The sequence below is a fragment of the Mycteria americana genome, chromosome 6 (genome assembly GCF_035582795.1).
Source record: "Mycteria americana isolate JAX WOST 10 ecotype Jacksonville Zoo and Gardens chromosome 6, USCA_MyAme_1.0, whole genome shotgun sequence".
Classification (NCBI taxonomy): domain Eukaryota; kingdom Metazoa; phylum Chordata; class Aves; order Ciconiiformes; family Ciconiidae; genus Mycteria; species Mycteria americana.
In genome coordinates this window covers 53,205,377-53,232,910 of record NC_134370.1, presented here as the reverse complement: position 1 = coordinate 53,232,910, position 27,534 = coordinate 53,205,377, and the positions used below count along the sequence as shown (strand labels likewise).

General features: G+C 36.0%; 1 protein-coding gene across 13 annotated transcripts in view; it reads right to left on the bottom strand.

Moving 5' to 3' along the window:
* APBA2 (amyloid beta precursor protein binding family A member 2) overlaps window positions 1–27,534 on the bottom strand; it is a 110,379-nt gene that overhangs the window by 48,536 nt on the left and 34,309 nt on the right. For 9 of the 13 annotated variants that reach the window (XR_012776231.1, XM_075505865.1, XM_075505860.1 and 6 more), the window contains one exon: window positions 13,197–13,265. The exons of the other annotated variants lie outside the window; for them this stretch is intronic. The gene's annotated coding sequence lies outside the window, so the exon portion shown is untranslated. The remainder of the gene's footprint in view (window positions 1–13,196; window positions 13,266–27,534) is intronic. 13 annotated transcript variants of the gene reach the window in all.

Here is a 27,534-nt window from a genome sequence, read left to right as displayed (position 1 = left end):
GACCTGTGCAGTTACTTAATTGGTGTGAACTGAGCTCAGACACAGGCTTCTGAAATGCACCACACAACTGCATGCTTTACTATATGCATATAACAAAGGTATGTCAGCCAACCACATGATCATTTTCACATAACCAGTTTCCCAAGTCTTGTGTGCACACATAGAGCAATAAAACTAGCATGGAGCTAGAGGATCAGAGGAGCTATACAGAGATGAATTTCTATATGAATTATGAATTTATGAATTTTGAGCATTATGAATTTATCAAAAATATCCTGTCACTGTAACTTAAGATGTCATAGATATGCCTGCAGAATTTCTGATATCACAAGGAAAACCCCAAACCTTAGTTTGTGATAAATCCAGGAATCTGATGCATCTATGGATTAGTGCAATGGCACCACATGGCAAATCTAAGCTCTCCCTGAAACAGGGATTCTAGATTCTAGGATACAAAGCAGAGATGCATGTTAGTCACAGGAGGAAACATGAAAGGAATCCAGTATGTGAAGCTCTTCTTAGTTATTGATACCTTGCAGAATTAGTCTTGATAGAAAGCTTTGAAGTAAATAGTATATCTGAAGGGAAGTTTAAATGAGAAAATCAGAGGAGAAGGCAAAACCTCCCCAGTGATTACTTGCACCTTCTCACTATTAGAAGAACTAGCAGACTTACAAGACACTCTCAATTTACACTGCAGTAGACCCTGCACAGAAGTCACTACAGTGTTGCTGAAGATAAAGAAGCACAAAGCATGTAACACAAGCACAGTTTGAAACTCATGATTCACATTTTCCTAAAGCATATGGAGATGAGAACCCTTTTTTTTAGCCAGACAGTGTAATGGAGGTTTTCCACCCACCTCTAAGAATCTTTGTTTAGTGTCCAGGCCCTGAAACTCCCTTAAGTGGTATCACTGCAGTGATATCCTTTTATAAATTCTAGTAGTTGAATGTTCATAGATGTTACTTACCTGCAAGAAAATCCGCTGCATGCTAGATATTGTGTAACAGTGAATGTCACAGGAAGCCATTCGTACATACTCTGAAAGCCAAAAGCCAGTGGCTAGACAGGGCATGAGACTAGAAATGGAGGGATGGCTGATGCATGGCAGCTACAACAGCTGTGGGGACATGGCCAGGTTAGGGGCTCTGAGGGCTCTAAGAAAATGGTTATCAGCCTGGCAGCATTAATGACAGCAGCTGCAGTTCTCCCCCAACAGTAGCATGTGAAAGTCCAGCATATGCACTATGCGAGGGACTGTGAAGGAAGAACTTCAAATAAATAGTGGCAGACTGGAAACTTTTTAGAGCATAGGTGATAAGAAATAGAGAAAGGAATTCCTCTCAAGCATGTCTAGCACTGACATACTAGAAGGACATAGGAAACTGGTTTTCAGTTAATTCAGTCTGAGGCCATGCCTGAAGACAGTGCTTTACCCCTGTATGTTGAAATTGAGGCGCATGTTCCCAATGGAGGTAAAATAAGCCTGATTTTTCAATAAGAGGTAAGGCTGATCTTAATGCTATGGAAACTGAAGTTGCAAAGCAATCTCTGCACAACAATTAGAATTCTAGTTGGTCTCCTTACCTTTGCCGTCTTCTCAGTCAGGCACTACTTTTTAGGAAACCAAGTACTGATCATATTAAAATAAAAAGGCAGAATTTATTATTCGCAGCCTCTGAATTGCAGACTGAATGTGCACTGATTATACCATCTTCAACTATGAAATGTAACTTCTACAACTGTACTGACACATCTGAATTACTAAACAGTTTTCAAACACAAATCTGAGAATTTCTCCTTATGGAGCTGCACATACATTTCTGTCAAGGAAACAAACAGCTGTATTTTAACTCAAATATTAAAACAGCCACGGTAGCCTAGTTTTCTTCCACCGTTTCAAAATATCTCTCAGGCTTCCTAGAAAAATACTTTAGTCTTACATTAGGCTTAGCATAACCTGAATCTTTTAAGACCTGAAATCGTTCTAGGCTTTTTCTAAGTTGTCTCATGTCACACAGCAAGGTGCTAGTTCCTGATGGCCACAGGTCCAAACTCTTCTGTCTCCTCACCTATAGAGATGTTAGTTTATCTATGTGGATGACAATTAACTGAACCCAATGTATTCAGATTTTAAAAGAACAAAACGAACTTGGATATTTTTTTGAGAAATGCAATAGATACCACATTTTTTACCACATGTTCTGCTATTCAGTCTACTGTGCAGAAGCCTTCTGAGCCACCTGCTGCAGGGATTAATATTTTTCCCAATTTTCTCAAGAAATCTATGATGTTAGAAGGTTACATAGCTAATATTCAAATATCAGTTACTAAGAATGCTCTTGAAATTGGAGAAAATACTGGATTTCTATCTAACACTACTCCAATGTCCTCACTCCTGTCCAATGAAGTGAAGAAAGGAGTAATGATTTGCTGGATCCAGAGGCACTTTATGAATAAAGGCTTCAACTGAGTCAACAGGTCACTTCCCCTGCTTGGTGTAAGACTCCATCCTACTTCTGATATCTCAGCTCCCTCCTTGATAGTGGAGAGTTAGGTCAAACTTCTGTATGACTCCAAGTGTGTTTTTCAACTTCTGACTGGGGGGAAAAGAAGTGTTCCTGAGAACATGGGGGGTCAGTGCTGTATCCTTCTTTACTCTCCTCAGGCTTCAGTGATTTTATCTTGCCGAGACAGGCAAATGCTGATTTGTATTGTACAGTGCACCACTAAAGCTCCATCAGTGTTGTCAAGATCAGTGATTAAGCAGCCAAGTTACACAGGGTTCTCAATAAAAATGTTCTGCTTTCAATAATGGTTTTGCTTAATTTTTCTTAAGTTTCCCTGCCTCAGCTCAATGTTGAGAGGAAATCAATCTCCAGAAAACACATACTGCATTTCTATGTGGCAGTAAAAAGGCGTATGCATAGGGGAACCAATCTCTGCTGCTCCTAGAAAGAGGACTACTGGCTTACAGCTGGAATTTATTCTAATCAGTGCTCATTACAGAGTCATTAGCTTTCTCCTGAATTCCTTGCACTTAATCCCAGACAGCTGCAGAGAGTGTTTATGGAACTTAACACTCCTACATCTTTTCACCTGTGTAGAAAGACACCTTCACTACTTTCTTCTCATGGAGAGAGACCAATTAAATTAGCATCAAAAATGGGAAATGGTACACAATTGTAAACTTGTTGATAAAGCGAAATACCCAGTATAATATTCCTGGCTGTGTTTAAAGAACTGCTTTACATATGTACTTGATTCACAAGTTGAAGAGCATTCTAGTGGGAACAAAACAAGCTCTCTGACAGTTTTTTATTTAATGTGCATAGTGATCTGAGGGGATTGTGGGTTGGGGGGGGTTGTTAGCTTCTTTTGGCAACAAACATGTACTATTGCATGCTTATCTACAGTCAAATGATCTTTTGAGCCCTGCTTTTGCAACCTATAGGTGAATCTAAGAGTGTTACTGGCCTCAATTTGATATAATCACTTTATCCTGCAAGGCCTCTTTCCTGTGTTTACTCCTCCCTAGGTTCCTTTCTTCATCTAGTTCTCAGTCTCCTTTCTCCCACACTTCAAATATCTGTACCCTTTGTCACTTTTGACAAAATTCCCACCCAAGTTTTGCTTCCCTGAAATTGTTCAATAACTGCTATTTTCCCCAAATACCCAGTACAATCAAGCTGCTCTTAAATCGGTTCTAAAAAGATATACCTCTCTAACCTTTATAAGTCATCTTCAGACGTAAGTGCAACATAAGCATTGTTACACTTGTATCTTCCATAAGCAATTTACCGTAATGCTACATTATAGCACGTATGGCCTACAGGCTTGCTTCTCTGCTGCTGAGCTGTGTTTTCAATGCACTGCTGACTGAAGCTATTATATATGTTAGCCCTACACATTCATAATCAATAAATGCTGTAAAAAAACACCCAACCCTTTCAACACGGACATATGTTTAGAACTGCTCTATTTATCAAGTTACTCAGTTCAGCTGTAACTGAGATAATAGTATTTTTCAACAGAACTGCATCAGAAAATTAATGATGGCAGGACTTTACAATAATTATACCAGACTCTCTTCCAATAAGCAGATGAGTTAAAGTGGGAAAAAAATCTAACTTCAATTTCTTCAAAACAATTTTAATATCAAACTAATAGTATTTCTCAGTAGGCTTTCATTACAGAAGACTTAATAGACTCCCATCTGCTAAGTCAGCTGAGATGAATTGTGACTGAACTAGAATTAGAATTTTTAATAAGCAGATAACAGAACATGAGCCTGCCATGACTATGTCAGATTCTGCAGTCATTTGATTCCCCAAGGCCAAACTGCATTAACTTCATGTTCATTTTTCAGTAGATCTGACTCTACAAACCATGAGAATTCATCGTACAGAGCTCCAGAAGCAGCACAGGATAACCTGCCAACTCTTCTAAAGGAACCCTGATCCACCTGTGTAACTCACAGGAGACAAAGCATGTGGACACTGATTTCAGAAGGAGCACAATATCTCTAATGAAGGAAAGGTAGAAGGGCATAAAGCAAATGAGGACTGGGGATGTTGATCCCCCATACGTAGAGTGAGCCCGTGTAACACTAATCTTCTAGCATCTGTATATGGAAACAATTAACACTGTGTCCTACAATCAGAACTACCACAATGTAATTAAATTAGGGTCATGTTTTGCTGTTCTGAGTGGAATCTCAATTTTATTAAATTGAGAAGTGTTTCTCTGAGTAAGGCTGGCACAGCCTGACACTAATTATTAGCCAGGCCTGTTAAAAATGTCCAACCCTTTTGAATTTAAAACAAAAAACTCTGAAAAACCACAACCTGTTATTTCAGGGAGGGGAAAGACCTAGAACAGAAGTTTCAGTTCTTTATTAGGACATAAGCAGAACTGGTACTTTTATGTCCAGGACGTTAGACCTGCATGTGCATGCAGACCTATACATGCAAATATAGTCAAACACAAATAATACATGCAAATATAGTCAAATGCATGCATGTCTTTTGCTCAATGCATGCTTAACAGGTCCAGCATATCCCAAAATGCCTGCTTCTCTGGGATTTTTGTGGCCACAGATGATTCAGGGGTGCTGTTTGAACCTGCAAGTCTTAGAGATGGCCAATGTCCACAGCCGCTGCCTTCCGCCCCCCCCCCCCCAAAAAAAAACCTTTTTGGGGGGATCACCAAAGACACCTGAGAAATCGAGACATGTGGTAGTGCTAGGCTCTAGTCTCTGTGACTTGATGTCTTAGTTGGAGTCAGTTTGTTATTTATAAACCAATGAAATGGCTTCACCTATTTGTGAAAATATACCATAAAGAATACTTTCAAGTAAGGAAGTGTCTGGGTACAAAAATTATTAATTTTTAGCAGCTTAGATCTGATTTTTCTACTGTGAAACTTGAGATTGAAAACTGGACTGAGGTCTAGCATTTTTTGTGTACAGAATTCCCATCTGAGGACTGACAGCCTAAGCCAGCAGTTAAGTTGGTCTTGTGAATGCCACTTCTGCCTTTTACGGTTTATGCTAGCTATCCTCTCTCAGAAAGCTTTCTACATACTTTATTAAAACTCTTTATGAATACAACAAGTATTTAGGTAAGCCATGCTAATGCAACCTTGCAGACGTATGTCACTGTTCCACAGTGCTATTGACACTATTTAAAAAAAAAAAAAAATCAGGCAAACTCAAAGAGAATTAGAGAGGACATTGACTTTATGGGGAGTATATTTATTTCTATGAGCTGTCATGCATAAACAATACATTTGACGAAGAATTTTTTAAATTACTAAGATGAGGTTTTTCAGAAAACTGAACTGAAAATAGTCAGAAGCCATTTAGAAAATAAACTTCAATAAATAGATAGTATATATGAATAAACCTGCAGTGTTTTCTCGGTGCTGTTGACAATTTAGGACATTTCCAGGAAGTTTAAAGCTTAACTAGATACGAATTTCCAGTTCTGTTGGCTCTTGCTAAATGCCCTGAACAATCCTATTTCCTCTTCCTTCCAAGAGAATTTTCATCCCAACCCACAACAGGAATGGGAGGGCTAACACAAGCCAAACAAGTCTTAAATGAGCTCTTTTGCTCTTTATTTTAAGATATTTCTACTCTCATATACTTGACCTCTTCTAGATAGTGGTCTAAAAATAAGAGTTGCAAATATAAAATGTGGATAGAATTAACAGCACCTTGCTATTTAGATTTTTCATCTTTTTCCTTCACTTAAAATAAAATCCAGCAAACTTCAAATAAGAAAATACATTTTAAAGCACCGTTGTTCGCAGCAAGCAGAAACCTCTTGGGCTTTAGAAATGCATTTTCTTTTGTCCTGTGAAATTCCATTCAAAATTGCCCTATTTTAATCTTACTCTTTCTCTTTTCCATGAGTGCCTTTAGAAAACGTTGACAGTCTGTCAAAAAAAGATTTATAAAATCAACACTGCAGTTAGCTATCTTTCAATATTTTTTCCTTAGCCTCTTCTGTCAAGACCTAGTTTCCCATCTCCCTGCTGGGCAGATGTAAGGCTGGGGCTCCCTCACGCCCAAAGGGAAGAAAGTACTTTACACCCTCTGAATAAACAAGCCAGAAAACCACCAAACACATCTTCTGAAGAGAAGAGATGGTCTGTGTTGCTTACAATAACCGCTGTGAGTTTGGTAGCTCATCTGCAGAGGCTGAGTGGCAGTACTGAGAGCAGCTGGGGTTCGTACAACACTGACCATATGTCCAGGTGTACACAATCCCTTGTTTTCAGTAAGGGCAAAGATAAAGTAGGAAGTTACAAATTAAAAATATCAACAAAAGTTATTTAATTTTGTTAATTGTAGCAGCAACGTTAAGTTCCAGATTCATGATCTTCCTTTTAACCTTAACTCCTCACCCTCACCCAGTGTACTTAAGTTTTATAATTTTATGATTACATATTATTTTATACCACCTGCCTTCTGCTTTGTTCAAAGCACAGCTGGAATAGTCCAGGAGGAAAAACAGCTAAAGGCAACTATAAATTTGGTGCTATTTAGTGTTTTGGAGCTTCAATTTATCATCTAAATATTATTTTAATATGCTTAACATAATCAAAACAGAATTAGAAAACAGCAAGAGATTTGCATGGGATGCACAGAGAAAGAATGATTCTTAAAGAAATGAGGGAAATGTGTGGGGGAAGTGAAAATGAGCAGCATCTAAAAATAGATGGCATTAAAATACATGACTCACTAGTTATCTCAAGGGTAGCTGCTAGGGTCTTCCTGTGCAGTTAAGGCAAACCAAAAAAAACCTCTCTTATCATTCACTGGTCACTCAACTGTCTCTACTGTGAACCTGAGGTAGTCACAAAAGATATTAATTTGGAAAAAAAAAAAAATCACTGAACAGGCAAACAGGAAAGAAAATTATATATCCATTATTACCATTATGCTAATTTTATTAGTTTAACAACTGACAGTAGAGTGAGAAATTAAAGTTCTGAGATGATGCATGTTTCTGTATGTTAGGATTATTTCAGTTGCAGTCTTGCAGAAATTCTCCTTAAAGCTACAACAGCTGCAGTATACTAGATACCTCAACAGCCTAGGATTTCCAAAATACACATCCCTGTATCCACAGGCAATGTTTTTAAAATGGAGCAGACTGTCCTGAGTTACTACCTTCCTATAACAAAAATTTGTCAGCAAGCACGGTTGCATTCCAAGTAGAATATTATATGCATATGCATATATTGTAGAAATGAATAGCATATATTGACCAGTCATACCTAATGTACACCTCCTCCTCACCCTGAAACCAAAGAGAAACAATAGATAATTTGCAACGGAATGTCATTTGCTCCTGTTATACCACATCAACTTGATCCCTCAGTGTATTTGAAATGTTTCATTACCTCACATGAAAGTGAAATCTTTACAATTACTTTTCTATAGGTCAGACAACCTTCCTTTCATGCTACTCACCAGATGATATCAAGAGGTTTCTGAGATTACTTAGTTATTTTTCATATTTTTAAAAGACTGTACATTCTGAACTGTGTTCTTGTGTTTCTTTTTGTGGTATAGAATATTTGCTCTGTTTGGTTTAATCTAATAAGCCTTTAAAATGCAGTAATTACCTTGTAAATGGCATTCTAAAAGTGCTCTATAATTAGAACCCACCAACAGAAATTAAAAGTAGAACAGAGACAGAGACATGCTAAAGACAGTGTAAAATCCTATGGCATTGCAGAAATGGTATTCTTGAATGTATATCCCAACTGAATGTAGCTTTTATAATTAAAAAGATTAGCTATTTCCTGATGAAGTAATAAAAATATGTGTAATCACATCTTTAATTATCATTTACTATTGATGTGGCTTAACAATTCTTTAGGGTTTAACTCCACAGCTCAAAGAAGGATACTAAACCTGTAGTGCCACATCCAAATAGTTGCTTGAGTAAAGATTTTAGGACTAGTATCAGTTTTGCAGTGTTATGCCTGCCATACAAAAAAACGCACCAAAAGTATAACCTCATTACAGATATCTCAAACTGGGGGAGGGACATAAACAGAATATTTTTATTCAACAGAATAAGCCTCTAAAACTAAGGCAAGGAGATTTTATGGCCTGTTCTTGTGGCTGTCCTGCTCCAAGAGATCAGTTTTAAATAATGGAAAAATTATCCCTTGTGTTTTACCTGCGCACAAATGCTCCATAGGTAGCTACGCAGAGGCTTCAACTTTAAAATTTATTTCATAATAAATATAAATTTTAGTATCTTGTCATGATTATCACAAGTATTTCCTAATTCACTGGGAATAACGGAGAAGTATAGGATGTATAGGAATAAGGGAAGGAAATAGAGGAATAAGGGAAAAGTAAAGTATATATTAACATTATTGTGCATAAAGAATATATGCCAATTCAATTAAAACACATTCTGGCCACTGTGAGACAACTTGCAATCCATCCAGAGCTCTGGTAGAATTTTTAGGCTGTCCTAGAATGGGTTATACAAAGTTGTAAAATGCTTTGCAGAGTACCTTTCTGCTGAGTATGGAGGCTACTCAGAAGTCTGGCAATCTTTCTATCTCCTGCTAATTTGTATGCTTTTTATGTTCATCCTGCAATTTCCTAGGTAATATTTCATCTCAATAACAAGGTCAGTTTCCATACTGACTTAGCACTAAATTATAACAGATAGCTATAAGCATCACATGAGCCAGTGCTAATGTAACTATGGAAAGTCATGTGGCTGACATTCAAACAAGACAAGACAGACACAGAACTTGGAGGCAGCTATATTTCTCTGTGGGAAAACTACTGAGGTCAGAAGGGCCAATTGTACAAATCCATACTAACAGAATCTGGCCTTGCACAATTGACATGCAAAAACATTGCAATTTCTTCAAACTGTTAAGTCTAACACAGTATTTTTTGTCAACTTAAAATGTTTAATGAAAAACAGCCAGTAGAACTAAATTTCCTTCTTCTTACCTCTACATACTGGTACACTTTTGAAACGATTGTTCACTGGAAAACTACTAAAGGAAAACTTAGTCATTTGGCCCCTATTGTAGATTTAACTACTTCTTTAATAAAACCAAATTATTCCACCTGAAGTGTCTGTTAATATATGGAATCCTTCTGTGTCTACAACAATTCTGTGTTTTGAAACGGACTGAATAATGACTGGAAGGTGTACTGTGCAGTCAGAAATGTTGTACAATGGTGAGATAAAATTTATTTTGGCTAGAACATGAAAAACACGTTAAAACACCATGGCAAATTCCTAGAAGAGCCTTTTAAGCCATCAAACCTATACAGTGACTAGTGACCTGGGGGTGTAGGTGAAAGGTGAGACAGGATTTGGGGACTTCCTCAAAGGTGAGGGATTAGCACTTTTGACATTTGTGTAAATCCCAAATTTCCAAATTGTTAGAGAAAAAAATGATACTGCAAAAAGAGGGCCTTCACAGTAAGAAGAAACATAAAATCTGTTGGTTTCATGAGATTCTCTTCCTCAAGAATACAAATCAAAGCCGTATATTTGACCATTTCTTTTCAGTAGAAAACTCCCTCTTGTTGTGGTGCAGCTACACAGACTGACTGCTCTCTGAAGCCTGGTAATCTGAGATACTCCTTGCACTGAGTTCCAGGCTCCTGATCATACTAACCTAGACCTGAGATTACTGTCAGCTACAATGAAAACAGGATTTATTGAACCTGACATGCAGTGAGAAAGGGAAGAAAATTGGTTAAATTAAAGCTGTTAGAGCAAGCTTTATGTGAGCAAGCTCTGTTGCTATCACATAGATATAAAAGAACTCCATGGGTGTTAGCTAAATAGGATTACACACATGCAAGAATAATTTTAGCTCATCACAACTTAGAAACTTAATTTTGGAAACTGGGTGTCAGACACCCAGTTTAACCCTCCCATTTTCTTCCAATGGAAATAAGGCTTCCCTAAGAGGTCATGCATGTTATACTTGCTTGTATACTTGTGTATCTCTTATATACATAGGTATAGGTACTAATATCTACATAGGTATAAGTAGTAAATTTATAACTTCATCTCCTTCAGTCCCTGCTCCCACTAGGAAAAAGACTAGGAATCTGTCTAGAAAAGTTATGGGCCTATTCTAGTCTTAAAATAATTTAGAAAGATAAATCAGTTCATCAGAAAAATTTCTATTTTTCTGGTTTTGAGGAATTCCAAGATAGTAATGTCCCAACCAGTCAGTGAGAATACTGGCCCCCACACCAAATTATATTTCTAATAAGATCTCAGCAAAATAGCGAGGCAATTCCTGTCGTTCTTTGTGCCCATATTCTTTTCTTCAAAAATTGTGATCTTGCCATTTAAAAGTTATTTAAGTACTTTGAGTATTTATATAACGGAATACATTTATCTGTTAACAATATCAGATAAATATAAGGTAGTGTTAGTTAATTCTACCTCATCATTAAATACACATAATAAAAATGTTCCATTTGGTTGCATCCAGTTCCACCTGAAATACAGCATCCACATAGATTCCTGAGATTTGTGTATCTGAAATCAGGGTTTTTTTACAGCTTTTGGAAAACAATGGCTATTTAAAAAGTAGCTCTTCAGGGTAGACGGCAAGATCATAAAAGCATTGTGGCAGCACTTTATATCTTTAATAGACATGTGGCTTTTAAGAGCTGTTAGCTGTTGCATATACATTTCTATGCACACAAGAAAGCACACCAGACTTTGTGCTTGTGAACTACACAATAAAATACAGCACTCTTACCAATACAACTGTATTCCACTCCATTTATTCTTTGAGAAAATGTTGTGGTTTCACTGAACAACTACCGTTAACTCTCATCCTGGCTCAATTTCATTTACAGGGAGGCTATTCTATTGTTATTTTAATATTATAGAATTATGCCTTTAATATGCATTTAACTTTTTTGCTTTTAGTGCCATCAACTTCTTTGAAATAAATGTCCTTAGAAAAGTCCATGTTTTAGTGTATCCCTTCATGCAAAAAAGTGATGTCATATTAAAGAAAAACATAATAGCACAGGAACAAGAAGGGGGCCATTCCAAAGGAAGAGAAATTCTTAAACTCGATACTTTTTTAAAAATACATGGTGTACAAGCAATTAATCTTTCAGAACTTACTTGATTAGCATTTTATCCTTTAGTTTATAGTTTACCAAGCAAAGATTCTTTGAATTTTTTTGGCATGATGAATCTGTTCAAATTGTTAACACAATAAAACTGGAAATACTAACCACAGGCAATTAATTAATCATTGCAACATGATTTCATGTATGTGCTTCCCCAGCCTCGTGCAAAAAAAGACAGCTTTCTTTCCATGAATACCAGTATCGGTTTACAGGCAGAGGTAAATAAAAGTATACTATTTGAATAATAATGTAGAAGGGAATAGGAGGACAGAATAGGTCACTTCAAATGAAACCCAAAGATTCAGCAAAACATTTCAAACGGTACCATTTAAGAAAAATAAGCCAAACATTCTTGACCTTACTCCAAGAGCATCCATTCAGTGAATGGTTATATGGCTGGAGGGGAAGGTGGTTAGAATATTGAGACTATCAATTTACAATAGCTGTGGAGGTAGGTCATTGGAAAGGACTCATTTGTAAAAGAAAATGGAGATGCTTAACTTTCTAGTAACTCAGGGTTTAACTATCAGGTTAGCAGTTCACACCCAACCATTTACACTCAAATTTTACAGTTTCTTGATTCTCACTGTATACTAACTCTTCAAAAAGACTTTTTATCGCTATTGACTTTAAAGTCCTGTGAACGGTTTCATGGGCACTCACTTAACATTATCATAGGAAAAAATGAAATTTTCTTTAAAAGGTTACAGGAAAGGATTGACAGCATCATTTTAATGAGTCAAACCTCAAAAGAAATTAGATTTGCAGATTAACAATTGACACATTCTCCATAAGCAGTATCTACTAAGACATAACAATTAAGAATTGCTAGTAGTCTATAGACTTTTGATATTAGCAATTCTTCCAACTGGCTAGCTGGAAACGGGTAGCTCTAACTGGTCAAAAATGAATTGTTAACCACGGTCCAAAAAGTATAAAATTATTTATTACATGGCCGTTTATTCACCACATTTGGGTGTTTAACTCTCACAAAAAAAAATATGAAGAGATACAGGAATTCCTTGTAGTTTACTGTATTCAGACCACTTTCCTGGTGGAAATACAGTCAAGAATAGATATCGCTGAGTATTATGTGCAGTGAAACTACAGAAGAGTATTTTGGAAATGGCATTAAGTTCTTCCCAGTGATGAAACCTCTAAAATCTTGCTGAAAGCCATTAACACCCTCCCCATTCAATTAGCATAAGAGGATTAGGTTGCATTTTTTCTCCTGTTAGCAGAACATTGTCTTGTTCAAACTCATACAAATACTTGCGCTGCTGGCAGATTTAGTAAATAAATAAAAAAATCTTTTGAAATAATAAAATAAGGGTAAAGACTATTGTGTTAATTCCTTTCAAGATAAAATAGTCTGCCTTTGTTAGGCAGAATCAGCAAATTGCAAGGTTAAATTATGAGACATTTTACAAAATAAAGATTTAATAAGAATAGTAGATAATGAAGATAATCAGAGGTTTTGTTAGCAGTGAATTATGTCATGGGATTCTGCATTTCCAACCTTTGAATAAATATCCGTAGCTTGCAGCTGGTTGTGTTTCAGGCACACTGCTCCATAGTGGATGATCACCTGATTTGAAAAGCAAGATTAGAAAGATTTTTCCCTCTGTGTCTAAGGCATAAATTGCACATCAGTAAAATCCTCTCCAGTTTATAACAACTGGTTAGAAGATAAATACTCTGTCAATCACTTTAGCAGATACTCAAGATGGCTTGAAACCTTTACACCCACCAGCTTTTTCCATCAGATGTCAGCAGAAAATTTGTATATATACATCTTACAAAAATAAGACCTTTCCTCCTAAGTAAGGACTTTGAATGTAAAATTATTTAGATGTGCTCTGTTATAGCTCAGTAGGTTTACGCATAAATAGTTATTGAAAACAAAGCAATGAACACAATGCTTTAAACTACTATTTGGCATTAGAATTAGAAACACGCAGTGATCTGACATACATACTGTGTGCTAGATGCTATGTGAGCACATGAAGGATGTGTACTCTGAAGTAAGAAGTCTGCAACTTAAATGGATATTGACAAATGAATTATTGTTATCTTCAGTTGTCAGCTCTCCATTCCCTATGGCTATGGGGACTAGGATGTGCTGCATAAAGGGAAAACAAATGATACTTTGGAATCTGTACTTGAATTGATTTCCACTAAGTCACTGCAGGTCCAGCAGGGCCACCTCTAAGGCCAACTTATTAAATACCACACTCATTGCTATCAAGAAGGTCTAAGAAGCAGCATGCATACTGGACCTCAGTATATCTGGCAGAACTAAGCCTGTATCTCTGTGTATTGCACAGCTTACCTGAAAGGCTATTTCAGCCCTTGTACAGCAAAGTACATACACAATCATTTAGTTCTGAGAATGGGAGTAGTTCATCAGCATGTAAGACCAGCATGCAAGCATGTATAATATGGAGCTGCCTGTCTGATTTCAGAAATGCACACTTACCGTCCATTGAGGACCCAGCCTAAAGTACCCAAAGTATGTGAACTGGTCCTATATTTCCTGGTTCCCAAATTAGCACTGTAGCCGCAAACATCTTATTTCTATTAAGTTACAAGCAATAAGTTGGAAAAAGCATAACTAAATATAACACCTAAAAATGCAGACCAGATTTAACCTTATGGGAGACAGAGCATACTCAGTGAACAAGACCTAGCTTGAAATGTCTCTTAGGTAAAACAGAATAAACTTGCATTTTTCTTCTGTACAAGAAGCTCGCTTATTTGTGAGATTCATTTAAAGTCTCTTTTAAAAATGAAGAATTTGACAGCAATCCTGTCTCTTTCCTCCAAAAAAAAGATGTCCTGAGCAAAAAGCAATTAAAAAAGGGTCTCAAACTCATAGAAACAGGGAGACAGTTCTGGGGAAGTCTCATTAGGTATTACTCTGTTCTTATCTTCCCTAAGCATCTGCTTTTGGCTCCTCTGGGAGACGGGATACTGGGCCTGATGACCTTTCCTCTAAGCCAGCACAGCACGTTACCTAAGTCAAACTCTGCCATTGAATAGCTGTGAGACAGTCCTACCCTTTCAGATAAGTTAAAGTGATTCATGTGGAGGCATGTATTAGTTCCATATATCAATTTCTATCCACACAAATTCAGGAACTATTACTAGGACTATTTTAAAAATCAATCACTTATATAAATTTGAGTTTTGATTGATATAAAATTAAAGTTCATATGCATCAGTTTTCCAAACATTTAGGTCAAAATTCTCTTTTAATCAACACTACAAAGAATCTGATCTCTTATCCACAGAAATCCACAATTTAGATTAAAGAGGATTTTGTCCACAGAGGATAGTTAATTATCACTCAAAATATTCATTAAAATTCAAAAGTGCCAAATACAAAACCCAACACTGCTGTCATTAGGACATACGAGACAAAGTCACTGCACAAAATCACCTCATGTATCAGGAGGTCAAATTATTAGGATGAAAATTAGTAATCAAAGACAAAATTATTAACCTGAGGCACTTCTGAGCAAGGAAGCATTCCACAAAATTCTGACATCTCTAAAGAGAGATGTAATAGGTGTTTACAGAGTCAAGCTGCTGAAAGCAATCTTTCTGAAATGCAAATTTTTTTTTTAAATGGATAAGAATAGCATGCTTTCTACAACATTAATACCTTATGAGAAACACATTGAATGCAGTGTTGCACTTCAATCGCAGAGTACTGTGGAATTTGGTTACCAAGTATTAAGGCCCTACAGAAGTTAATGTCAGCTACAGCAATTCCTTGTTATTGCTCAGCAAAGCACAACATAGAAGAGATTATACTGATTTGGGATTTCATGTCCTTTTTCATAAGCAGTGTTTCTTTAACATGCCTTCTCTCCGAGAAACATTCAACCAAGGAAAAACAAAATGCTTCTCAGGGAGAAGTCCTGCATCTACTACCTTAATTACAGGTAAACTGTCTTTTCCTTATTAACTGTGATTGACTACATAACCAGAAAAATAAGCAGGCTTAATTTTTTATTAAAAACAAACTTGTCAAGAGTTTCATAGCAGTACCATTTCCTAGCTTACAGATACCCAATTTCATGTCTGCATTAATATCATCAGTATGTAGGAGTACTTAGAAATCGTTGAAGACAGCTTCTGGAGAAAAGCTAAAGAATGTATGTTCATTGTATGGCAAGCTAACAGTCATCTTACACCTTAAAACAATTATCTCCATGTATGAAGACTGCTGTCTTAAAAAAAAAGGTTTATTTCAAGTCCTTGTACTAGATCTATGTTGTGGATGTCTACCTATGTTGTGGATGTCTAGAGTATTCCAGCCTCCATACTGCACCAAGAGCCTTTCAAAAGCACTGTAATTCCATTCCATCAATAGATGACACATGAATCTAAACAATCTCAGTGCAAATCCTTTCTCATATTCACACTTTCTGCTCTGAATTAATGACTTTGAAAAGCGGAGTATGTTTCTTCCACATTGTAAAGATAAAATATAAATGTAGCAGTGTCACATTTATTTTATTCCTTTACTAGCATATTTTTAAACTTCTCCCATCCTTCATTCCACTCCTGTCACTGTCAAATTCATTATTGAGCCACACAAGTGGGTCTTGCTGCAAAATAACTGAACTCTGAGTGTTGGGATTATGAATACTATACCATATCTTCCTTACTTAAGAATAGTGTGCTGGTAATCTGTGTTATGGACTAGATGTTCTTAATTTTAGATTGCCACATCTTATTCTATCACACGTCTTCGTCTTCTGTACTTTGGTTTCTTATAATTTCAACAGTTATCCAAAATTGTAAAGTTATGCCTCTGTCTCAATATAATTCTCCAAAATAAGAACCATCTTTTTTTCTTTTCACATGATTAAGCTGTGCATGCTATTCAAAACAGGCCTCAAGCCGATGATTTAACATTTGGTAACACAAAGATAATGAGATGCGTTGGCTGAAAGTAAATCATAGCTGTTGCACATCTTGACTATCTTGTGCCTGGATGCTTAGCTTAGGGATCAAAACCATTCATCTATAATGCACCTATAAGTTTATAGAATGTTGTACCAATGGGTAAAATTGGTTCCTGACTCAGAAAATGTGTTCACTAATTCATTTATCTTAAGTGGCAAAGCAGCAAATGCATTCAGGGTATACTGTCTGTTGATGAGAGACAGGAATGCCTGAAAGAAACATTACAACTCAGCTTTCACAAAACAGCTGTATTTTTTTTATCACGTTATTTAGAAGGATTTCAATTAAAAAAAAATAAATTTATCTATGACTATTACAACTACCACCCTGTAAGAATATTGTAACCAAAAAGGATTAGCAAACATTATTTCTCCAGTGTGTTTAGTTTATCTTTGCAGCTTTGGGTCTGTTCAATTTCATTATTTCCAAAGCATTTGCAATTTCTGCTTGGCCTTTCATACAGTTGCTAAGAAGAGAATATCACTGGGGGAAAAAAAAAAACAGCTACATGTTCAAAAGTACAAAGTTGGCAGAGGGAAATAAGAATCAACTCGATTACTTTAAGCTGATTTTAATTTTTTTAATTACCTATCAAGCTTCTTTCCTTTTAATGTTTTCCAAGTATTTTCCAAACATGTATCCAAATATCCTATTTTTTTCTCTATCTACTTTCAGTGGTAACCTTGCTCAGAATGTCAGTCCTGCTCAGTCACAGACACTCCCCTAGACTCTGCTGAAAAGATTAGAATTTCACTAGCTAAATAAAACACATGGAAGTATTCTCAGAACATGTACCACTGAATGTAATTCACACATGCATCTAAAAAAAACATAACTAAAAAGAAATTAGAAATAAAAATAAAATCAGAAATATTTATTTAAGATTCAACTGAAATTCCAGTTTAATATTTTAGTCACAGAAGTAAATTTCCATGTACTTGGATTTATAAAATATCCATTAATACACACTACTACTGTGACCCTCCTTGAATTATCATGGAAAGGGCTGGTGAGAAAAATGCACTTCCAATTTAATTTTGTTTCTCAATTTGTATTACCTAAACCCTACTTGTCCCATTTTAATAGTCACAGTCTCTGTGCATAAGTGCATGTATATGATACAATAAACTGGAGACACCCAGGATAAGTCTTTAAGAGTAGTTCAAGCATAAGCATTCTGCTATGGCAGCTCACACCCACAGCACAGGGTTTGCGAGCTATGCTAAGCTACTTTTGTACCTCCTTGCTTGGGTTACCTGCAATATAGACTCAGAAAACTGTCAGGAATTAATGTGCATGTATATTGAATAGATTGTTGTTCACATACAATGTTTTAATTTGCATGTTATTAGCCTGAATTGAAAGAACAACACAGAATACTGTGTGAGAATCAGGTATCTTGCACAATTCATCCATGAAGTTGATAATCCAATGTAATACAAATAAAAAATTGGGTAAGATGCATCACTGTCCTGGTTTCAGCTGGGACAGAGTTAATTTTCTTCTTAGTAGCTGGTATAGTGCTGTGTTTTGGATTTAGTATGAGAATAGCGTTGATAACACAGGGATGTTTTAGTTGTTACTAAGTAATGTTTACACCAGTCAAGGACTTTTCAGCTTCCCATGCTCTGCCAGGTGCACAAGAAGCTGGGAGGGGGCACAGCCAAGATAGTTGATCCAAACTGGCCAAAGGGCTGTTCCATACCGTATGATGTCATGCTCAGTATATAAACTGGGGGGAGTTGGCCGAGGGGTAGCGATCGCTGCTCGGGGACTGGCTGGGTGTTGGTCAGCGGGTGGTGAGCGGTTCCATCACTTTTTTTTCCCCCCTGGGTTTTGTTCCTCTCTCTCTTTTGTTGTTTTCCTTTTCATTATTATTATTATTATTATTATTATTATTATTATTATTATTATTATTATTATTATTATTATTATTATTCCTTTTCCCCAATTATTAAATTGTTCTTATCTCAACCCACGAGTTTTCTTACTTCTGCTCTTCCAATTCTCTCCCCCACCCCACCAGGGGGGAAGGGTGAGCAAGCGGCTGTGTAGTGCTTAATTGCCGACTGAAGCTAAACCACTACAATCACATTCCAGTAGACTTCCTAAACCCTTTCACTATTTTTTTCTGAACAAAAGGGCAGATTTGTCATCTGCTTTGCAAAGTACAGTAAGAAATAACACTAAAATGCTCAACACTAAAAAAAAAAATAAAAAAATAGCCAAACCTAGAAATCACAGTATTTCTCTTTCATTTGATCAGTTTTTAAATAAGACAATTATTCAAGGCAATAAAAGGGAACAATTATTTCTAATAAATGAACAGAGTGAGAATGCATACCCAGATTGTACTTATTTTCGGGAGCAAGTAAGAGTTGGTCTGAGGGAGCAAATTAAACTTCAAAAATAGACACCAGGGCCTAGTTATCAAATTGCCTAATACATCTTATAGATGTAATCATTCCAATAGCAAGTGGAAGGAAATTCATACTGATTCTTTTTCCCCATTTGCCAAGCAATGTGGAAACCATAGGGTTTGGGGGCTTTTTTTCCTTGGCAAGGTGTGTGAGGATGGAGCAGGGAGAGTTAAATGAGCTTATTGTCAGGTAAACAATTCTGATCCTAACTGATACATGTTAGTCTCCAATGAACAATAAATACTGTCATTAATATTAAAATAATATAAAACTACCTGCATACAGAAGTAACTAGTACTTTGAAACCATATAGGTCTAAAATATATCAACTAAAAAAGAGGATCTATATTTTGTCTGCAAGCTATACATTTAAAAGGAGTCCTGATTCTTTTGCTTCCAGACCCTCCCTGAATATTGACATGCATTCTCAAATGCATTTCCAGCTTCTTAAATGTTCAGGATAATGTACTATGCCTCTGCATTAACTCAGTTTTAATATTTAGTTAGGATGTCCTTAATTTATTTTACTGATGCAAATATAAATGGTTTTAATTTGAATGCTATCTACAAATAAATCAAAGGAAATAAAATTTTCCTTCAGTGTTAATGTAAAAAAAACCCAAAAAACCAAAACCTGCTTTCATCTCTTTTTTCCTTTAATTCATACATATCCATAGCAAAGACATTTTATTTTTTTAAGCTCATGCAGAATACATGCATAATATCTTTAAAAGCTTTGTTATTACTTATAGCTCATAAGTGGTTTAATTGAGTCTTATTGCTGTAATGCCAACCAGGAGACAACACTGACAACTAGGAAAGGAGGCACTTTACCAATCAATGTATGCTCTAATAGAGTTTGGTTCTGACATTCTTCCTGGCCAATTTTAACCAGCTGTAGTCATGGTCCACAGTCTTGCACAGGCTCGCTGGCAGCCACACTCTCAGTATTTCTGAGTAGCACTTTATTTTCCATTTTTAAAATTTTCATTATTTGCAAGGGCTACTTGAAAACATATGCAAGAAGAAAAGAACTGGAGAAGCATGTTCCTATTGTAGGAGGTAGGAGAAATGGCTTGTTTTCCTCTAGCTTATGAACTTGCAGCCACAAGGCTAGTTAATACAAACCACAGAAAAATGCATGCTCACAATCAAGAACTTGTTAAATGAGAATCTTTGTATTAAAAAAACCCTAAATCAAAGCTGCTCCTTTATTCTATTTATTGCAGTCATCTATAAGTGTTGTATAGTCCTACTGAGGAAATACTCTTTTGAGGAGAAAAAGGAAAAATATTTTCCGCATTTATAGGCTGCCATGGTATCCCTTTAAATGTTAGTCACAAATGGTGCTAAGCACACACTGAATGCCTTCTACTTCTATTTTTTCCACATCAAAAGAATTTTTTCATGCTGACACAGCAAAGCTGACAACATGCTACTGTAACCAATGCTGTAGGTGTCTCAGATGAACACAAGCAATGTGGGCTTAAAATGACTGCAGATGTGCTGTTAGTAACAGGCCGTCTTGAATAACCTAAAGAGCAGAAAACATACAGCATCTCCAAATGACCTTCTGCCTGAAAATTTCAGCCCTGTCTTTAGGTGGTATGACAGAATGTAGTATCATTGACTTCAGAAAATCAATATAAAAACACACCAAGGAAAACTCTGTCCTTACTAGTTATTTCAAGATAATGAAAGCATAAACTGTCTCCTTCTCCTAATAACATTTAATTTTTATCTTTGCTAACAATCTGCATCAGACACCTACAACATTATGAACTGAGACAGGGAACAAAAGCACACAAGGTAAATTAGGTTATGTTTGAACAACAGTCAGTTTAATATTGTGGGACTAGCAAATTGACCTGCTAACATAGAACACTAACAGCATAGGGTTTTTTTCTAGTGACTGTTGTAATTAAAAGAGCCTGTGCAAAAAAGAATACTGCATAGTGTCTCCAAGAGAATTATGGAGCTCCAGGTCACTGAGGACAATGAGAAGTGGGAAATTAAAGACACTCCAAGTATTGTCCCATCTTAGAAGGGATTTTGTTTCATAGTTGTACTGGATTTGTATATTCTTAAACATGAATTTTCCCCAAGCTTTTATATTACAGGTCTTATTTAAGTAGTTTCATAATTGCCAGCATAAATATGCAAGATACTTTAGAAAAGCAAATACAGTTCCTTTTCTCAATGTTCATATCATTTTATCTCAATGACACAAGAACATATTGCCACATGTACTTGCATATATGAACACACAGATGATAGTCTTTATATCAAAACTTAGACTGTGCACAAAATTTAACCTTTAAATTTCTTATTCAATTTTTTGTCTACCAATCTCCTTTTTCCTTTTTAAAATAAGATGCACAGAATTTAATGTAATTAATACTTAGTGACTCTAAGAAAAAAATATAACTGTTTTTCTTGTGAAACCAGGATATTTTAAATAGTGCTTTAAGAAAATGGGAAGTTTTTACCTAGGGACACTTCAAATAGGTAATTTCTACTGCTTCTAGTTTCTTAACTTCCACTTTATCTTTAAATCCTCTATCTTCAGTTAAAATTGAAATATCCAACAGGAATACAAAGAAGAGAAAACCTATGGCAAGCAATCCACCGTCTCTGTGACCAGCTGTTTCTGCTCACATCCATATGAAAAAATATGTAATGTATTCAGACTTAGGGAGTTACATGTACTGGTTAGCTGTTCAAATTACTGAGGATGGAAGGAAAAAAAAAGTGCTTCATACAATCTCTGAGGAGCACACAGAACAAGCTTTGCATAAGGCTTAGTTTCACATAAACCCCCAAATTATATACCAAAAGGTAGGAGCCTATACTGTGCCAAAATTTAGAGTAACATAGACTTCCGTGTCCAATGTACTTATTGTGAGGGTGTTTTCTCACTAAAAATGTTTGTATTTTTGTGTAAAATTATGGGGAGGAAAGGAAAAGGTTGTATGTGCACTGGTTCATCTGATTTACTTGAGTCCTAATTCATCCCCTGTTGATACGGGGGAACATTATTCCGTTGCCTTCAATTGACACTGGATTCCTTTTCCATCATACTTTTTACTGTGAGATGTAGTCACATACATAGGAGTCCTTTTGGATAGTTTCTTGTATGCTCACAGAGACACAGTCCCATACACATATGTCCATGCATAAGCATACATGAAATTGAAAAATGAATGCATTATCCTTTTTAGATAGCAGGCATATGTTCATTGTTAACAGCTACAGAATATAAAGTTTCAACTTAAGAATAGTTCAGGTTTCAGCTAAAAGAGAAAAAAAATACATTCAACAAGCTCAAAGACTAGTTTTCTACAATTAAAAAAAAGTAAGTCTGCAAAGTAGAAGTCTAGAATGAAAGTCCTTCTGAACTTAAGCAGGTTAGGATGTCATGTCAGATTGTCTGCAGAACCAAATTCTAGTCATGTGCAGAAACAAATATGTTATGTTTATTTCAAATCAAAATTATTTTTAAGGACATTTCCTGATATTTTCTGTCAAGCTGATGTTTTTACAGGGTATTGGTGCATTTTATTTATATGCCTGTGTGGGTAAGGAAAGAATTTTTCCCCAGGTTAGAATGACAGAGGATTTCTGTTCCCTTTATGATTTCAAAGGAAAGAATCCACTTCCTGGCATCACCTTGCTCCTTTAATTTAGAAAATTCTCTAGGATGCTGGCAATCCCTTTGATTTCTCCTGATGTCTTAGCAGCACTTTATAATCTACATCTATTGATTATTTTGTCTTATAAACTTTATGCTGTTAGAAAAAATTAGTTTGTGGCTGCTTGTACAGGGTCAGTCTCTAGATGGTTGTATAAAAAAATGCCTGTATCCAGTTGACTTGTTGCAGAGGACTAAGTCAGTGAAAAAGGTGGTCCCTTCCATCCTGTTGGCGAACATAAACTGTATTCCAGAAGAAAAGTTCCGATCCTTCTTCTTAAGACTCTAGTGCTCTGCCAGGTTTCTTTCTGTTGTTTAGCCTCAGCAAACCATGTAATATCAATTATTTTTTCCAGTTAATTTTTGTATTAATTTTCCTATTTTTTGTACTGTATTACTAAAGATTTCCTGTGCTTTTCAGACTATCTGGATGATAGCTGTACTCCTTTAACACAAGTCTAACACTCTGATCATTCCTCTCTTTCTTATTAGGATTATTCTTCATCACACAACTACCGCGCTTACCACTTTCAAGGCCAAGCAAACATTAAGGGCTAAATTGCTAAATGAAAACAAGGCATGGTGTATCAAGACTAAAAGGGAAGATTTCTCTATTTTATTTTCCTTAAGTGTGGAATAGAGGATGGCACAACCCGCAATACCAAATGTCACGTGTTATGTAACATCATATTAGTTAACATAATGCTAATGCTTTATCTTGTGTGTTGAACGCAGTTCCAGCTATCAGAGCCTTGCCGCTGACCAAGGCGCAGGGAGAACAGTTCAGGGTTCTCTCTTGTATCACACACTCAATACATGTACAGGATGAAATTCTAAGCTAGTATCAATTCCCTTCAAACTCCTTTGCTTCTCTCACGTAATCACTAATAAGCTTCACTTGCAGTTTTTGTTGTTGTTTTAAGTGGTCTTCGACTTGATCATGTGAGCATTATAAATTGCTCAATTTTTTCTTCTTAAATAGCTGCTCCCCTCACCTTCCCCAGTGAGGATAATGTGTACCTCTGCTATGAAGTGGTGCAGGAGAGGGTACATTATAACACCACTTAAAGCAACTGCTGTAGTAGGCACTGTATACACACACAGAGCATACACACCACCTAAACAGACAAGGGGAAGAAAATGCAAGAAAGCAGAGAAAAATGTACTTGTCCAAAGTCTGCTCCATCTTTAGCAAGTCATTACATGACTTGGTTTCTCTACTTCTTCTGTCCTTCTCTAAAGTCATGTGTATATACTGAGAACCAATTCAAGGGTCTAGATCTTAATCCATCACCAACTTTATTCCTCTACTGCAAGTCAGAGGCCCCTATCTGATAATTTTGATTTAGCGAAGTATTTAAGAGTACTTCACGTAAATTGATTTTTTAATATTTTCATTTTTTTGTATCTATTTTTAAATTTTCCCTGAAGTAATGAAATTTTATATAAATACAGAACACATTCAATACAGAATTAGAGCTATAAGCAAAAATATCTGGTAGATATTTCTGTGAATTAACAGAAAATAAATTTTATTTAAGAAGCTATGAAATTATTAAAAAATTTTGTTCACCCTGTGACAAAATAAAATAAATTCTTAAAAGCACAATTTTTGAAAAACATCGAGCACCTGAGTAATTGTGCTTAGTTTTAATTATGACAACCATATGAAAAATTAGAAAAATTTATACAAAATAAACATTCGTATTTGGGATTAATATGTAATACAAATATATGCCACCAAGAAGCTATTACCAAAACAAAAGGCTTTCATTCTCCCACTTATTTTTCTTTAAAAATACATTTTACATTAAATACTCTCCCACTGAAACAGTTATTGAAAAATAATTTTTACCAAGAAGTTCAATTTCAGATGTGAGCAGCTTGCTCTGAATTGTGTAGGCAGTATGAGAACATTGCAGAAGTGTAAGTGTAGAAGTAACATATAAGTGCATGAATAATGTCGTCTTACTGATTTAACTGTGAAATATGTTCTTTTGGCATTTATAATTAGGGGCAGAGCAGATGGTGAAAGCTTAATATGTCCATTAAAATAAATTATGCTGCCAATGTTTCTTTAGTCTATAAAACTTTGATTGGGTTGGCTATTTCAGGTTGATATTTTTTTGTTCTCCTTGGAGTAGTTCCTGTGCATATGCTGGAGAGTATTTTGTATTGCAACTGGAGAAAAAAAAAAAAAAAGGGAAAGGGATGGGGAATTCTGTCCAAGTCTAACAACACACTTTTAAATGGGAGAACTCTGATTTAATTTTCTCCTCCCTCCCTAACAATCTTTTTCTTCACTAAAAGAAGGCCTAGTTGTATTCTCCTTACTCTTTAATTTTCAGTGTGTCAAAGCCTCAGAAACAATGCATGTTTCTTTGTTTCCTTCTTTAAATGATCAGCAAAAACAAAGGTCTGTTATATGTATTGCTGAATTGCATCTCTGAAGCACAATGTGTAGATTTTGTGATTCACACATGCATTAACTGTTTGTAGGAAGAACTACTGCTATTGTTCGCACAGCTTTTTGTCATGAAACAGAAGACAAGAAAGGCATTTTATTTTTAGCGTGCTCCCACAAGCAGTTAAGAGTCGCAGCTCATCAGCCGGCTTAATAGCAGAGAGTACCATACCATCTCATGTTGAGCACTGAGGTTTAGGATTCACTTCAGGACACATTAATAGAAGTCTTTCCTTTGTGAAGAGAGGCATGGCATTACCTGCATTTCTCTTCAGAGTAATCATTACCAACAGAATATGTAGCGCTCATGGTTATCTGTGAGCAAACTTCATGGCTTGTTTTAGGCAGAAATGGAATTGCTGCAATTCAAGATCAATGGGTAAAACTACAATTTGAAAACTACAATTTAAAAACTATATGAATCTCGTTTCATTATGCCGTTTTCTTAAAACGTGCTGTATTGGAGAAAAATTTAGTTTGATTTCAATCAAATGTTGTCTAGGCGAGTATTTGCAAGATCTGAAATATACATTTACTTATTTGTTAAAAACCAATAATGGATTAAATAAATCAAATATATGTTGTATATTTAGAGTATTTTAACACATAATATTCTGAAATAAAATAATAGAAATAATATCAGAATATGAGGTTGCAACTGACTCCTCTCTATATCCAGAGACAACTTAGAAGAATTCAGAGCACTTTAAGGATAATGCAATAAATTATTCTGCAAAGAAATCAGTAGGGCCTGAAAAGGGCTTTGAAACCTGAGCCAGCTGGTAGCCTGGTTCAAGGCAGCTGGAAAGCTAGTTTAAACACCAAGCTCTGCATTCCCCTAAGCAGTGGGACCCAGGGACAGCTAAGCTGCAGTGTCTCCTGTTCTGCTGCACCTGAATCAAATGGGGGAAGGAAGGGTGGCTAGAGGAAAGAGATATTGCTGCTATGTTTGATTTATTCTTGATTTCCAGAAGAACCTTTTAGGCAATATGTCACAGATTGGGACAAACTTTTTAAAATAGAGTAAAACTGTGAAAGTCACAAGTCAGCATAGCCTCACCACAGGATCTTCATTAACACCATTCTTTGGGCTGACCCCCATGCCATTGAAAAAAATCTGCAATTTTAGTTTTGTTTTTTTGTTATGTGTAATATAAACAGCAGACATGCCTGAGATTTAGACAAGATAAGGTACATTCTAAATGCATAAATTAAGTTAGATGTGTCAACTGCCATTTCTGCCTTTGAAAATCTTCCTTCAGTCTTTGCCATCTGTACCCTTTTTCCACTGCCTGGAGACCTGCTGCTCCTCTTATCTCTTTGCACGCCTGTGTTGTGCCTGATAAAGGATGTTGCTGTGTGAAGTGCAGATTAGTTCACTGCTTGCATTAATAGTAGCCATCACTGGTAACTGCATTCTAAAATAACCTTTCCCAGGAAAATCAACTAGGGAAAATACTTCTCCACGCATCACACTAATATCCTACTTTAAATATAAGATATATTAAAAAAAAGACTATAACTTACTAAGTTATATTGCATATTCAAAACTGAAATAGCATAGCTAGATATACATTAAAAAAGAGTAAAATAAACCCTCCTGAATAAAAACAAACACACATAAAAAAAATCAAGTGTTGTTACATTTCAACAGACACTGCAACAATAGAAGTGTAGGGATCAAGAAGGCTGGAATAAAGTCCTCAAAAGCAGCTTTTGATTGCTATGAGCAACAACCCTTTTCTGTACTAGAATCTCCATACAAGAGGAGATAGCTCCATCACTGCAGAATGAACTCTTAAAGAGATTTGTCTGATATTGGGAAAACAATAACTAATTAGAGACTGTAACATCTTTCAAGACTCTTTTCAAATCCCATAGTTAAGACTAATTACAATTTCCATTCAAAGCCACTTCTTCAGTAAGGGGACAATAGGTAGACAGCGAGACTTTTACTAGGAGGTTGCAAATTCAAATTTAAACTACTGTTGATCCTGGGAGACGAATCAATAGTAATGGGAAACGGCAAATGGGAAAATGACAGCACAGTATCCATAAGAGTTCAAGAAGAGGGGATATAGTCCATTTGCATTGCACAACCACTGCCTATGAGAGTCTGTGCATCTTCTGGAGTTATTTCAAAGAGTAAGAATATTTTAGTAATTAAGGGCTCTAACTTAGACACCAAGTTGAAAGAGGCTCAGTTTCCGTCTTCACCCTAGACTTCCTTTACATTCTTCAGCAAGTCTTGGCTCCTATCCATTAATAACCTTCAGATATACAGAGGTAGAGCTTCAGTTTT